The sequence below is a fragment of the Protopterus annectens genome, chromosome 17.part0 (assembly GCF_019279795.1).
Source record: "Protopterus annectens isolate FY-2018-M chromosome 17.part0, PAN1.0, whole genome shotgun sequence".
NCBI classification, from domain to species: Eukaryota; Metazoa; Chordata; order Ceratodontiformes; family Protopteridae; genus Protopterus; species Protopterus annectens.
The window spans coordinates 420460406-420475866 of record NC_056751.1 but is presented as its reverse complement, the minus strand read 5'-3'; the positions used below and the strand labels follow the sequence as shown (position 1 = coordinate 420475866).

General features: G+C 41.5%; 1 protein-coding gene across 2 annotated transcripts in view; it reads right to left on the bottom strand.

Annotated features, from left to right (window-relative positions):
* Positions 1-15461, bottom strand: part of NR1H2 (nuclear receptor subfamily 1 group H member 2) — a 1405479-nt gene that overhangs the window by 1342313 nt on the left and 47705 nt on the right. The window lies entirely within an intron of this gene.

Below are 15461 nucleotides of genomic sequence, written 5' to 3'. Positions count from 1 at the left end.
AAATCCAGATCATCAGAAAAATCAGAATCCTGGTCAGAAGATTCATAAACAATTTCAGTCTAAGGTCTCTTAGAAGAGGGTGGTTGGCTATCCCTGATTAAAGTAATAAGATCTTCAGCCATTCTTATTTGTTTTTTAGACATAGAGGTCTGAGCATGCAGCCTGGGTGTTGGTTTTTTAGGCATGGTTTGAGATTTAGGCCTAAAAAGACGGAGGCATCGGTTTAATATGCAAGTCCGCAGGCCTGAATACACCCTCAGAAGCCGGTGCCTGCACAGCTGCTCCGGACCCATCCAAGGTAGAGACATCCGCAGGTTCCACAGTTGAAGCATCTCGTGGCATACTGGACTATGAATGGGTCTCAGTATAGGCCTGTGAATCAGAAGTAGTGGGTATCAGAGGCTGCAAAAGCGCCTCACTGAGTACCGGCGACTGGCTAAGGAGAAGTGTCGTCAGCAGCTTTGGACCTAGGTGGCCTGTCTTTGTCTTTATCTTTGTGTTTTTTCGGAATTCCGATAGTCGGATGGCTTACCGACGACATTTCTGGATAATTGAACTGAAAACCGAAATATTTAGAGGCGAAAATATACCGACGACGGATAGTGCGTTGATTAAATAAAGCACAAAACCGACAGCAAGGTACATCGTGGTCAGGGCCTAGGCAAGGAATACAGTATGAATGAAAATTTTTGTGAGGTATTTGCTTTCCATAAGAAATGCAATTATTAACTTTTACTGACATCGAAAAGGAGCAAGAAAAAGTTTCCCCAACGGGGTACTTCGCTTTAATTGAAAACTTCGGTTCTGAAACTCGAAAACGAAGGTTTCAGGAGTCCGCCCACCGGCACTTGCGAACTGCTTCTGCTTCGAGCACCACACGGCAAGAAAGACTGATGTAATGGCCCCGGCTGCATGTTTTATACCCCTGATGACCTGATGTCATGGAAGAAGGGACAGCAACAGACGCAGAACCCAAGACTTTGTTAATCAGGCCGACTGAGGGCTACTGCAAGCAGATAACCCAAATGTGATGACTGCAACAGTGAAACACGAAGAACATCTTGCCTTTTGATGATGTATAAACTACTGTACACTGGAATTGATGCTGACAGACTTATTTAGAAGAAAGCTCAATTGTGGCAATATAACAAAAGGATAACAAAAGAAAGTCATAAGGAAAAAAGAATCATTTGCAGTTAAATAAAGTCATAATAGAAAATTGTAAAATCTGGAAGAATCAAAGAATGGTATAGACAGATTACAAAAAAGCATTTGACAACATCCCACATCCATCCATCCTCAACCCTTTTCCCATTTTGCACATGGGATCAGGGTGTCACTTCAACAGTGACAATCATCTCGGGTCAAGGTTTACACTGCCACATTCCTGGTTAAAGGAGTGCTTACAGACATATTATAAGATACACCCTACATTGATCAATTACATTACAGCAACCACGAAACAGTGGCAAAGCACTCTGCAGGTAAGCCATGATAAAAGACAAATTATTATTCCAGTGATAAAAATCCAAAGGGGGATATTCCAGGGTGACTATCACTGCTGCTGTTTTTGCTCTCTACTTAACAGATTAGGTCATGGTTACAATTTGGCTTCCAGATAAAGTGTAAAGACTTTTTTTTTGATGATTGAAAGCTGAAAGCTCAACTGGAAGTGGTTAAAACTTTCTCAAATGATACAAGAATGTAATCTGGACTTGATAAATGTACAAAAGCAACCTTTAGAGCATGAAAGCTGCAACACCAAGAAAATATCAACCTGCAACAGGAATGTGATATAAAGGAACTTGAGCAGGAGGAAGTGTATAAATATAGAGAATTGATGAAGGACTGACAATAAAACATGAATAAAGGTGGAAAAAAACTCAGTAAAGAATATCTTAGAAGACTAAAATTAATACTGATGACTAGAACAAAGTCCAAGCTATAAACAAATTTGCTCTTCCTGTTCTACCTTACAGTTTTGTGACTGAATGCCCGCAAAAGGTACTGATCAGTTGAATACGAAAACAAAAAAAATGCTTCAAGGTTATCTAATGATATATAAAAATCAGTGTATAATGAGATCCTTCTCTTCACTGTTACAGTATTCTTAACTTAAGGGATTCCACCCAGGGCAGCCTGACGTTCAGCCAGTACACCAAAGCCCAATGATCTTATATGCACCATACATCACACATGTTCTCCACACTAAACACATGGCATAAAAGTGACGTACAGATGCAGTTACACAAAACTTAACTGTACCAGAAGACGTCTCCATAGGATAAGGGAGTCCATGCACATCCGGAAAGAAAAAAATGCAGAAAAGGGGGAACCCTCAGCCAAAAATGAATCCGAAACAAAAACAGAACAAACAAGAGAGGGTTGGAGGGAGGGAGTGAATACCACAACAGTGAAGAGAAGGACATCTACTGTTATGGTAAAATTTTATACAACTGTACTATGTCCTTCTGTATCACTGTTGTAGTATTCTTAACATTAGTGAAAGTAAAAAAACTGAACAGAATGAGAGGTGGAAGGCTTAGAAGAGCCCTCAACAAGCCTATATAAAGTGGTTCTAGCAAACCCTGCTCTGGCCCTAAAAAACATATCCAACTTATAATGCTTAGTAAAGGTAAAGTAGCAGCTTTAAGGATAGAACTGGTATCTAACCCCTTGAAGAAAGCACCAGAAGAGGGAACAGCCCTATTGGAGTGAGCTCTAACAGAAGCAGACAAAGATTTGCCACGGAAAGTATAATAATAAAAAAATGGCCTTAGATATCCAGGAGGAGATGGTTTGCTTAGAAACAGCCAAACCCAATGCCCTGGGATGAAAGGAAACAAAAAGCAGATCAGACTTATGAATGGCCTTAATTTTATTCAAACAGCACTCAAGCTGTCTGTGCAAAGCCAAGGTATGTAGACCCTATGCAGGCCCTTTCACTAGCAAACTAAGGAGAAGGAAAAAAGGAAGCAGTTGTACAATTATTTCAAGGACAACTCATTCACTGCCTTGGGCATAAAAGAAGGAATAGTATGAAGGGACACCCTTTCTCTGTGTAAAAACAAAAAAGGAGTAATGGTCATAAGGGCCTGGAGCTCAGAAAACCTCAGAGCAGAAGTAAGAGCCAGCAACAAAAAGTACAGTTGTGTATACTTACCATAAATGTAGATGCTCGAGTGTATTCAGTGTTGCAGTCATTACATTTGGGTAATCTGCTGGCAGGTTGCCCTCAGTCAGCCTAATTAACAAAGTCTTGGGTCCTGCGTCGGTTGCTGTCCCTTCTTCCATGACATCAGGTCGTCAGGGGTATAAAACATGCATCTGACACCATTACATCAGTTTTTCTTGCCCCAGATGTCAGGTGCCCCCTAATGGGGAGCAAATAAAATTAAAAACACAAAAATATACCTCCAACCAAAAGCAAATGCACCAAAAAGGCTTTTAAGCATAGTAAAGGAAAGTAGAGGTATAGCCAGAGAAAATTAGGGGGCTGGAGGGAGGGTAACCAGGACTGCAACAGTGAATACACTCGAACATCTACGTTTTTGTTAAGTGTACACAACTGTACTATGTTCTTCGTGTTTCACTGTTGCAGTCATTACATTTGGGTAGATTCCCAAAGCTACAGTTGGGAGGAGGAGTTTATACAGCATTAGGACCAGCTATAAGGCCCTGCAAGACAGCAGTGGCAAAGCCAGCTCTGGATTTAGAGAAAACTGGTAAATGATATTGGTGAAAAGTATGTACAGAACTCCAGGCAGCAGCTTCTAGAATATCCCTGGTAGGAACACCTCTGAGAAAGGCTGCAGAAGTAGATGCAGCCCTGGTGGAGTGAGATCTGATTCCCCTGGGGGATAGGTTTTCCATGGTGCTTACAGCAGAAATGAATGCAATGGCTTATCCATTTAGAAATGGTTTGTTTTGAAATAGCCTTCCCCTCTGCCCCTGCAGCAAATGCTACCAGCAATTGTTCAGATTTTCTTCGAGATTTAGTCCTATCCCAGTTGTCTGTGCACATCCAAGGAATGCAGAATCCGTTCCTCTTTCTTCTGTGGGTTGGGAAAGAAGGTTTGCAAATTAATGGACTGATTAAGAGACACACTGGAAACCACCTTGGGCATGAAGGATGGATTGTTCCTCAGAGATACCCTATCTGCATGAAAGATGATGAAAGGCTCCACTGCCATAAGGGCCTGTAATTCAGATATTCTTCTAGCTGAAGTGATTGCTAAAAGGAAGGCTGTTTTCCAAGAAAGAAATTTTAAGTTTGCAGTAGCAGCTGGCTCGAAAGAAGGCACAGTGAGCTTCTCCAAAATAAAGTCAAGGTCCCAGGCAGGGGTAGGAGCTCTCCTGGGTGGTCTCAAGTTCTTTGCCCCTCTGAGATACTGCTTGAGCAAGGGATGAGAGAAGAGGGGTGGTTCTGTGTTATAGTGAGCTGAAATGTGGATTTTAATAGAGGAAAAAAATTGGCCCTTGTGAAGCATCTCAGTTAAGTATTGCAAAACCTGAGGTAAATTGGGAGCTGGAGCTGCAGTGCTCATCCCTAAAGATTGGTTCCAGGCACAGAATATTTTCCATTTGTCAGCATAAGATTTTCTTGTACTAGGCCTTCTCGCCTCCAAGATGACATCCATCACAGGTTTGCTGAGGGATAATAAGGATGAATGTAGGTGATTAGACAGACTGCAAGATTCAATGATGGAAGCTGAGGGTGCAGAATTTGGTTCTCCTGCTGAGATAGCAAGGAAGGGGTCTGAGGCAGGTGCCATGGAGACATTTGTGACACTCTGCACAGGAGTGGGTACCAGTGTTGGCACGGCCTGTCTGCAGCAATCAAAATCATTCTTGGTTTGTCTTGTTTGACTTTTAACAGAACTTTGGAGAGCAGAGGCAGAGGGGAGAAGGCGTAGACTGATCCACTTTCCAGGCTTTTTGTGGGGAGTCCTTGTGCAAAACTTGTCCAACTGGTAGTTCTGGGGGGAGGCAAATAGATCTATGTCTGGGCTCCCCCATTTGCTTGTCAACATGTTGAAAATCCGTGGTTCCATTTTCCACTTGTGTGGGTCCATGAGATTTCTGCTTAGTCCGTCTGCCAGTGTATTCAATTTTCCTGGCAGGAACTGAGTTTGTAGGTGCACTTGGTAGCTCAAGGCTGTGTTCCACAACGCCATGGCTAGTCTGCAGAGGGAGTAAGAATGTGTACCCCCCTGCTTGTTTATGTACCACATAATTGTGGTGTTGTCGGGCTTTACCATTAGTTGTCCTGGAAGAATGTAGTCCTTGAAGGCTGTCAGAGCATTCTGTACAGCTAACATTTCTTTTTGATTTATATGTAGGTGCATTTGATTTGGGTTCCATTTGCCCTGAATGCACTTCCCTGCCAGGTGAGCCTCCCATGCATAGTCTGATGCATCTGTAGTTAGGATTTGGGTGGCAGGGGGTAGTGTGAATGGCAGTCCCTTGTTTTGGTGGCAGGCCTCTGCCCACCATAGGAATTCCAGGCGTAGGCAAGGTATGATAGGAATCATTGTTTCCAGGTTGTGACAATGTTGACAAGTACCACTGTAGTTTCCTCATATGCAGTCTTGCATATGGAATTAGAAGAATGCAGAAGGCCATGAACCCCAAGGCTTGCAGTATTTGTCTTGCAGATAGCAGGGTTTTTGTGGCCACTTGTTTGAAGTAGGTTACAAAATGAATTTGCTTCTCTGGCATGAGGAAAGCCATCTGGGCAGTTGTATTCAAGCTTGCACCCAGGAATGTAATCTGTTGAGAGGGTATCAGTAGTGATTTCTTTTTGTTTATGGTGTACCCCAGACAAGTTAGAACCCTTTTTACAAACGCCAGATGATTTAGAAGTATGCCCTGGTTTTCCGCCTGAATTAGACAATCGTCCAGGTATGGATATATATGAATATTTCTTTGCCTGCAAAATGCAATAACTGGAGCCAGGCACTTTGTGAATACCCTGGGTGCAGTAGACACGCCAAAGGGCAGTGCAGAGAACTGATAATGCAAGTAGCCTGATTTGAAGCATAGGTATCTTTGCAAGATTCCCTGACTGGGATGTGTAGGTATGCTTATTTTAAATCTAGAGTTGCCAACCAGGCATCTTTGCCTAGCATAGGAAGTAACTGGTGAAGAGTCAGCATCTTGAATTTTGGAATGTCCAGAAAGGTGTTTGGAGTAGACAGGTCCAGAATTGGATGCCATAATTTGTCTTCTCTGGGTACCAGAAAAAGCCTGGAATAGAAACCTTGTCCCTTTTATTCTTCTGGTACTGGTTGAATAGCCCCCATGTTTAAGAGGGAAAGTACTTCTTTTTGAGCCTCTGCCCACTTATTTGGGGGCAGGTCTGGCCACCCATTTGGTGTTGGCAACGTGTGGAAATGAAATCTGTATCCCAGGGACACTATATTTAAAACCCATTTGTCCTGGGTTATGAATTCCCAGTTCTTTGTATGAAGAGCAATCTTTCCCTCCAAAGGGGCGACTAAAAGGTAAGTGCTTGGTAATTTTAAAAGGAAGTCATTGAGACTGTTTACCATAGGGGGGTGTCTTGTTATTCCCTGATTTGGAAGTAGACGTCCCCCATTGCTTAGTTCTGAGAGTCCCCTGGGACTGAAACCTGGTACTTTTGGTGTGTCTGGGTTTGGTTTGAGAGGATCTGGAAGGAGCTGGAAAAGACCAATTCTTAGTAGGCCAGTGCCTACTAAATCTTGGAGGTTGCACTTGTAAGAACTATTTAACAGTTTGCATAGATTTGGCTTTATCTTCCATCTTTTTTAGAACTTCTTTAGCCTTATTGCCAAACAGATGGTCCTGATTTAAAGGAGCATCCAACAATTTCTCTTTAACATGATCAGGCAAAGATTGCTCTTTAAGCCAAGCATGCCTTCTAAGCACAGACCCAGTAACAGTAGCCCTGCAAGAGGCCTCTAAAAAATCAAAACCACATTGCAAAACATGTTTTCTGCCTTGTTCAGCAGAATGAATTAAATCCTGTAAATCTTTATTTTCCTCACAGTCAGGAATCAACATCAGTTTCTGTTTAAGCAGTCTAATAATATGCTGTTGATATTTTAATGTATGAAATTGGCAGTTTAAAGCCCTGATTGCCAAGGTTGCAGAAGTATAAATCTTCTTACCCCATCTATCCAGCACCCTGGAGTCTCTATCAGAAGGGGTAGGATTTTTAGCAGTAGAAGCCTTAATGCCCTTGGGCCCCTTTGAAATGGTTTCTGGATCTGCAACAGGACTTTTGAAAAGGAACTTGTGGGACTCAGGAACCCTGTAGTATCTGTCAGGTTTACTAGGAGCCGGAGGCAGGGAATCAGAGGCTATACTGGATTCCGAAAACACATCATCAACAATGTCTAGTACAGGAGGTAGCAAAGGGCCTATCTTGAAGTAGAAGGAGGAAATCCCTAAGCCTCTTTTTTGAATCAGAAAATTCCTGACTTTCCCAGTGGAAATGCTCCCTTAAGGTATGTAAAGTTTCCCCAAAAGAAAAATCCTCAGGAGGGGAAGCAGAGGGAATGGAATCCTCTGCATAAGAATCCTCATAAGTAGGTATGGACAAATCCAGTGCATTAGAAGAGTCAGAAGAAACAGAAACCTGATCAGAAGATTTATAATCAAGCTCGGCCCTAGGCCTCTTAGAGGGGGTGGTTGACTACCCCTGGTTAGAGTAATTAGATCTTCAGCCATTTTGATCATTTGGTTTTTAGGCATAGGGGCCTGAACATGTGGCCTGGGCATCTGTTGTTTAGACATAGATCGAGATTTAGGCCAAAGTAATGAAGGTGGAGTCGATTTAATATGCAAGTCTGTAGGCCTGAAAACACCCTCAGAAGCTGGTGCCTGCAAAGCGGCTCCGGACCCATCCAAGGTAGAGACAAACATGGGTTCCATAAGTGAAGCCTCTCACGGCATACCGGACTCCAAATGCATCTCAGTAGAGACCTGCGAATCAGAAGTAGCGGGTATCAGGGGTTGCGAAAGCACCTCACCGAGTACCGGCGAACTTGCAACTGGCTTAGGAGAAGCGTCGTCAGCGGTTTTGGACCTCGGCGGACTGTCTCTGTCTTTATCTTTGCGTTTTTTTGGAATCCCGGTAGTCGGATGGCTAACTGAAGACATTTCTAGATAATTAAACCGAGAACCGAAATATTTAGAGGCAAAAATGTACAGACGACGGATAGTGCGCGGATTAAATAAAGCAGAAAACCGACAGCAAGGTACGTCGTGGTCAAGGCCTAGGCAAGGAATATAGTACAAATGAAAATCTTTGTGAGGTATTTGCTTTCCACAAGTAATACAATTATTATCTTTTACTGACATCGGTAAGGAGCAAGAAAAAGTTTCCCCAACGGGGTACTTAGCTTTAAGTTGAAGACTTCGGTTCTGAAACTCGAAAACGAAAATTTCAGGAGTCGGCCGACCAGCACTTGCAAACTGCTTCTGCTTCGGGCACCGCACGGCAAGACAGACTGGGGTAATGGTGTCGGATACATGTTTTATACCCCTGACAACCTGACGTCATGGAAGAAGGGACAGCAACCAACGCAGGACCCAAGACTTTGTTAATCAGGCCGACTGAGGGCAACCTGCCAGCAGATTACCCAAATGTAATGACTGCAACAGTGAAACACGAAGAACATCAGTCTTCCAGGTACAATGTTGCAAAGAAGCAGAATCTGCAGACTCAAAAGGAGATTGAGTCAATTTTCTCCATAACAAAATTAAGGTCCCGAGGAGGAAGAACAGGTTTCCTTGGAGGCAAAATATTTTTTTATTTTATTTTTATTTATTTTACATTTGTTTACCGGGCTAGTCCAACTGGATACATTTCCATTTTCAGCAGAGGCCCGGGGAGAAAAGCTCCACATTGAAGTTAATACAAACAAGTCATTTACATAAAGAAAGTAAGTAGTTAGTAAAATACAAACAGAAATAAGGTTCAATCTAGATTATACTAGTTGAAAATATATACTGGGAAGGACACTTACTCTACTTTTATTTACAGTACAAGATAGGGGAGTTATACTTTAATAAAACATACATGAAGAGTATAATTGATTAAGTAAATGTAAACCATACAGAGTTCTATATTAATTCATATCAGTAGCTAATTAACAAGGGTGTTTTAGAGATTGTCTACTCAAGGGGAGTGAGTAGAGAGAGGTAAGAGAGGGTGATTAAGAGAAGAGTAATTAGTAGAATCATACGATTAGTCGGGATTGATGCATGGGCATAGCCAGAGTGTTTTTAGATGTTGTTTGAGCTTTTGTTTAAAGAAGAAGGGTGACGAAGTAGAAGTTAGAGTGGTAGGTAGAGGATTCCAGTATTTACCTATGGTGTTGGAGAACAGTGAGTCACCTGCTATGTTATTGGACTTAGTTAACTTCACAAGAAGTTTATTAGAGGAGCGTAATGAATTTAGGTTAGAATAGGGAGAAATAAGGTCAGAAAGTATAGGGGTATTTTTTGGTTCGTAAAATATCCTATGAACAAAGGTAAGTTGGGAGAGTAATAGCATATTTTTTAGTTCTAGCCAGTTTAGTTGCTGTAGATTCTGACAGTGGTGAGTTCTAAATGGGTTTGCGGTAGCAAATCTAGCAATGCTATTGTATGCATTTACTAGTTTAGTGAGGTTATTTTTCTTTAGGTTAGTGTATATGGGTGAAGCATAAAGAAGAGTGGAAATAAGATGAGAGTGAGCGGGTGTAATTTTGGCCTGTGGAGATAAAAAGGTTTTAATTCTATATAAGGAGCAGAGTTTTCTATTTACGGTTTTAATAGTGTTATTAATGTGATTATCAAAAGTGAGGTTATTGTCAATTATAATACCTAACAGCTTAGTGGTAGAGTCAGGGGCTATATGTGTGCCATTGTTGGAAGTAATAGAGGAAGTCTATGAGGGGGGATTTACTATTAGGCCTGAAGAGCAGGAGTCTGATTTTATTGGCATTCAAAAGGAGGCAGCGTTTCAAGAACCATGCCTCAACTGTGCTAAATACATTCTGCGTTAGGGTTTGTAGTTCAGAGGAGGTGTTAGCAGAGCATATAAGTGTTGAGACATCTGCATATTGAATACATGTAGCTTGAGGTATTGCTACATGTAAGTCATTTATGAATAAAGAGAAGAGGAGAGGTCCTAGGATGGAACCCTGTGGGACTCCAAGAGAGACTGGCAGAAGGGATGAAAGTGTGTTATCCCAGAGAACTGCCTGTTGCCTGTTACTAAGGTAGGAAGTGAACCATTGAATAGCTTTGGTATCTAGAGAGAGATTCAAGGGTTTTTATGAGCATATTGTGGTTTACCATGTCAAAGGCTTTTGACAGGTCTATAAAGAGTGCTGATGACAGGATACTATTATTGCGGTTTCTATTGATACACTCGGTAAAAGATAGGAGAGCTGTTGTAGTGCTATGAAATGGCCTAAAGCCATGTTGGCAGTTGGCTAGTAAGTTATATTGAGTTAAGTGGTGCATTAGCTGATGATGAATACATTTCTCCATAATTTTTGCTAAGGGTGATGAGTGCTATAGGCCTGTAGTTAGAATACTCATTTGAGTTACCTCCTTTATGTAAAGGGATTATGTGGGAATTTTTCCAGATAGCAGGGATGATTCCTTCATTGATGGTTCTGTTTATAAGGAGGGATATGGGATAAGCAACTGCTTCAGTTGCTTTTTGAAGGTATACAGATGGTAACTGATCTGCAGATGGGGTACAAGGTTTGAGTTTTTGGATGAGTTTTAGGATGTAGGAAGTAGAGATGGGTTGCAGTTGGAATATAGGGAGATTAGCAGATGTGCAGGTGGGAAGGTTAGATTTGTCTATTGTGAGTTGACTCGTTAGTGAATTAATGGTGTCTGTGAAAAAGGAATTAAAGGCATTGGCAGTTTGATGTGAGGTATTCTTTTCGGCCCCTAAAGGGGAAGGTGTACTAGAATGGCCTGGGTGTAGGAGCGAATTTAAGGTTGACCAGAACCTTTTGGGGTTGTTATGATGAGTTTGCTGTAAATTACAGTAATAGTTCTTTTTATCTAGGAAAAACAGCCTTTTTAGTGCTATTCTTAACTGTCTAAAGGCTTGTTGGTCTAAAGTAGTTTTTGTAGTTCTCCATTTAGCCCAAGATTTATTCCTAAGTAGTATTTTTTGTCTTGTCTCTTTGGACAGCCAGGGGGCAGGTTTAGATTTAACTCTGATAGATCGTTTTGGAGCATGGTGGTCAGGATTGATAGGAATTTGGTATTGAAATATTTGATAGCATCTTCAAGGATTAGGGTTTTTAGAAGATTCCAGTTACAGGCTTTTAGTTCATTTTGGAATAATAATGGGTTGTAGTGTTTATTGCTACTGGAGACCCTGTAGGTAGGGGTATAATTAATGTCACTCTTTTGCCTTATGATGTAAGTTAAGGATGATCACTTACATCATCAGGCAAAGTTCCTACTGTATATGTTTGTTGCTGTTTGTTAGTAAGAATCCAATCTAGAATACTTTCTTTGTTATTGGGTTTATTGATTCTTGTGGGATTATTGATTGTCTGAGCAAAGCCATGATGATTAATATGAGATGAAGGATTATTTGTATTGACAGAGGACCAATCACAATTAAAGTCTCCTAAAATTATTGTTTCTTGTGGGTAGGAAGAAGATATCCAACTTAGGATATTCTCAATTGTAGTGTAATTATTGCCAGGAGTAGGTAGATACAGATGATATAGATTGATTTATTAGGGTTTAGTTGTAGTTTAGAAGTAAGGATTTCAACTTTATCATCTTTTAATGGGTTGGAATGTTGTGAGGAGATTTTTAGTCCATTTTTAAACAGAAGTGCTACTCCTCCACCCTTATGTTTTATGCGGTCTATTCTCAATATGTTATATCCAGGGGGAAGTATTGCATTGTCTTTAGTACCAGGTTTCAGCCAAGTTTCAGTGAGACAGAAAATGTCAAAGGAGTGAGTATCAAGGAGGGCATGGACATGGGCAATCTTATTGTTGATACTGCCGATATTGAGATGTCCGACAAGTAAGGCATTAGAAACCATGGTTAGTATTGGGGGCTAGAGTATGAGATATTATAAGTTATGTCAGTGGAATTATTAGTTGGTCCTGGGTTACGGTGGATGTCACCATCGCAGAGGGTTGGTGTTTTTAGTTCAAATGATGGTTTGCACGAGAAGTTGATTACATATTTTAGCCTCCTTATGTTTGGATTGTTGAAGTTAATGTGTGTAAGTCGATGGTATTTGGGTAGTAGGTAGTTGGGGGTGCATGTAATGTTTAAATGAGTATAAATTTGGATAGGATGTTGGAAGGCTGTTTGTCTGCGACAGTAACTAAAGTGGTAATAATTAGCTCTTTCATAAGAAGTAAGGAGATAGATGATGGTTAAGCCTAGGGAGCATATGTATATGAATATTAGTTTGGTTAGTATAGTTTTAGATATGAGAGACATATTGTTAAGAAGAGTTATAAACCCCTAGGAGATAAAGTTAATAAGTAAAAAACAAGTTAAAGTATAGGAAAGGTATAGTTTTCCTGAGAGGGGTAGTTAAGAGTATAAGTGAAAGGTAGGTGTTAGGAGAGAGGTAATCGATATAGTAAGTTAGGAGGGATGAGGTGGGGGTTATAGTAATTAAGAGAGAGATAATAGATAAAGTAGTTAAGGAGGGATGAGATGGAGTTATATTAATGAACAGTTACAAGGGATAGGATGGCTCAGGGAGGGGGTGTGGTTAGGGAGGTATAAGTGTAAGAGCACTGGGGTGGGTGGGATATGGGGGTAGGGTAGGGGAGAGAAGCGGGGCAGAACCAGTCAGTAGATTATGTGGAGCCAATCAGACCTTAAAGAGAGCTTATCGCCGATGTATGTCAGGCAGATAAGAAACACCTTATTGTAGAAGTTTTATGGCAGTAAATTTAAACAAAACCAGTTTACTTTTAAGTTTGCACAGAACCAGTTTACTTTTACTCTGTAAATCAGCATCTGCTATATACGTTTTTATAGATAAATTTGGTTGCCAAATAAGTTAGTTAAGCAGAGATGAAGAACAACCTCAGCAGACTATAGAAAAATCAGTCACTGTATTGTGCTGCCATCTAGTGGCCTACGGGAGGAAATACCTCAACTTTAGGTTAAACAAGAAAGTATTCTATATGGGAGATAAGACGGCATATATATATATATATATATATATATATATATATATATATATATATATATATATATATTCTGCAATATGCAGAATAACTTCAAGAAACTGTTTGACCTCAAAACGAGAAGTCAAAGGAGGCAGAAAAGCAGAAATGGCTGTCAAATAAGCCTTCATGGAAGAAAGGGCAAGGCCAGACTGGAGCAACTCACAGAAATAACAGAGGACCAAAGGGACCCCGTCTAAAAAAGGGTCCTGGTTACAAGCAGGACACCAAAATGAAAATATTTTTCATTTGGACATACAAGATTTTTCTGGATGATGGTTTCCTTGTCTCCTGTAAAACACTGAAGACGTCCTCAGAAAAGGGATCAAAACACTATTACCTATAATATCAGTTAAAGAGTGGACAAGCGAGGATATCAGTTAAAGAGTGGACAAGCGAGGATGGATGAGAGACCCTTTGTCCTGTGTGAGGAGATCCAACTGGTGAGGTAACTTGATGGTTGTCCCTGGCCAGATGCATTAAGAGAGGGAACCAGTACTGCCTCGGCAAAAAGGGAGTCACTAGCAGAATTTTTGGGGAGTCCAGCTAAATCTTCTACAGGACTCTTGGAAGTAGAGGAAGAGGGCAGAAAGAAACACCCCCTTCCAAGGCAAAGAAAGGGTGTCTGTCTTTCACATCAGATGGCATTGCCCTCTGGAAAAAAGGAAGCAAGCAGCCTGTTCAGAGGGGAGGCAAAAAAAATCTACCCGCGGAATACACCACCAAAAGGCAATGTCCAGAAGGATGTCTCTATGAAGCATCCATTAGAGAGCCTGTGTTTTGGACCTGCTCAGAGTCTGCCACAAAATTGTGCTCTGAAGGTATATATACTGCCTGAAGAGCAATTAACTGACAGCCACATCCCAATCCTGAAGCATCAGCCTTCAGAGGAGGTAAGAATCTGTGCCCACACCCCCGCTTGTTGACATATCACATCACTGTACTGTTTTCTGTGTACACCTTCAAGGGGTCTATTGAAAACATGGGGTGAAAAGCCTGAAGGGCCAGAATCACAGTCCTCATCGCTTTGATGTTGATATCATCTGACTTATGATGGGGAAGCCAAAGACCCTGAACTTTCAGCTGACCAAGAGATGCCTCCCACCCCATGTCCAAGGCATCCGTGAACAGCACTTGAGAAGGGACTGGAGGCTGAAAGAGCTTACCTGGGTTGAGAGTAAACTGTAGAATCCACCACTCAAATTCCTTCTTGAGACAGGAAAAGAGAGGTACACAGAAATTCAGAGGGTCATGTTGCTGCAGCCAAACCAACATGAGGTACCTTTGAAGCTTCCGCATATACAGTCTGGCAAGTGAAAACATTGGAATAGAAGAGGCCATGAATCCCAGGACCTGAAGAAACCCTCTGGCTGGCATGGCAGTTGGGGGAAGAGATTGAAAGAAGGCTGTCAACAAAAAACCTTTGGAGGCAGAAGAAAGGCCAACATTGGCACCATATGAACACTGCAACCCAGATACACATGGTCTGGAGAGGGAGTCAGGATGCAGCAATCGACTGGGAGAAGGCGCCTGATGCAACAGGTCATCTAGATAAGGAAAAATCTGAATACCTTGGGGCCTGTAGAAAGGAAATCACAGGAGCTAGGCATCTTGTGAATACCCTTGGGGCAGTGGAGAGGACAAAGGGCAAAGCAGAGAAATTAAAATCTGAGGAAGACACAAAGAAATGTAAAAACTTCCTGAAGAGAGGGTGAATAAGGATCTGAAGGTAAGCATCTTTCAGATCAAAGGACACCAGAAAATCTAGAGTAATAAAAGAGGAAACAGCGTGTGAAGAAAGTACAGTTTTGTACCTACCATAAATGTAGATGTTCGAAGATCCACATTGCTGCAGTCCTTACACTTGGGTAGTCCGCTGTCCTCGGTCGGCCCGAATATCAAAGTATAAGGCTGACGTCGGTCAAGGCGCATTTGACTGACATCAGGACGTCAGGGTACAAATGCGCATGACCGACGTCATATCCTCAGTCTTTTCTTGCCCCAGATGTCAGAAGACCCTAAAAATAAAGGTCAAAACCAAAAGACAGCAAACAAACAACCAACCACCCTTGCACTAATTATATGTACAATATATACAATATACACAATATTTACAACCCAACCCACACAACCACCTCTAACTACAGAGGGAAGGAGGGAGGGATTGGACTGCAGCAATGTGGATCTCCGAACATCTACATTTATGGTAGGTACAAAACTGTACTATGTTCTTCATCT